Here is a 956-nt window from a genome sequence, read left to right on the forward strand (position 1 = left end):
CCTTATTCTCACAATCCCTCTCTCATTAGCTTGCCTATGTCTCTATTTGGTTTCACACTAAATTTTAAGTCTACATTTCAAGTAGAGAACTTTACCTCTAACAAATTAAAACACCGACGCACTCCAAAATCACCAAATCACTCTTTAATATAAAAATCGATACTTTAAGTAAATATCTATACTCAATTATCAAAATTCAGAAAAGGACAACTCATAAGACCATATCCCAAACCAAATTCAAGTATTTAAACATATAAAATTACTCAATTGAAAGGAAGTGGCAGACTGGCAGTGGGTTGGTGCAACAAAGAAGAAGAAGATGACAACGAGTTGGTACAGCTAGAACAGAGAATAGTAGTAGATGTTGGTGATGATGGTGGCCGAAAATAATATTGAGGAGAAGAAGAGAAGAGGATTAGTCTGGTGGTGTTCTGGTTCGCATAAAGGAGGAGAGCAGAAAAGAAAAGAAGAAGAGGGAGAAATTTGTCCATTAAATTGTTGACTTAACAGTCCACGTAGGCAAGATCCGTTAAATCTAGACAGAGACATTAATGGAGGAGGTAGAAGGTCTCACGGAGTTAATCGCCAGGGGTCGCGATGGGATTATGCTTTTGTTAAGAGACGGAAAAGAATTTCGTAAAATTGTTAGAGCCGAGTTGATATTTTACTCTTTTTTTTAAGGGTTTATTTATTTTGTGTTCTTAGGACATAGGTTAAAATTATAAAATTAAAATTTTTTTATTCAAAATATAAAAAATTTAAAATTTTAATGTATTTATTTTTTATTAATTATTTTATTCTCATTGTGATGAAATATTTATTTAAGAAAATAGTTTGAAAATAACATATAATAAAAAGATGTAGCTGTTCATACCCTGCCCCAGAATGTAAGTTAGGCCTAAATCAAAACAAGAGGCCCAATCCAAAAGGATGGCCTCCACGTACTATCCGACCTC

The sequence above is a fragment of the Arachis ipaensis genome, chromosome B02, assembly GCF_000816755.2.
Source record: "Arachis ipaensis cultivar K30076 chromosome B02, Araip1.1, whole genome shotgun sequence".
Classification (NCBI taxonomy): domain Eukaryota; kingdom Viridiplantae; phylum Streptophyta; class Magnoliopsida; order Fabales; family Fabaceae; genus Arachis; species Arachis ipaensis.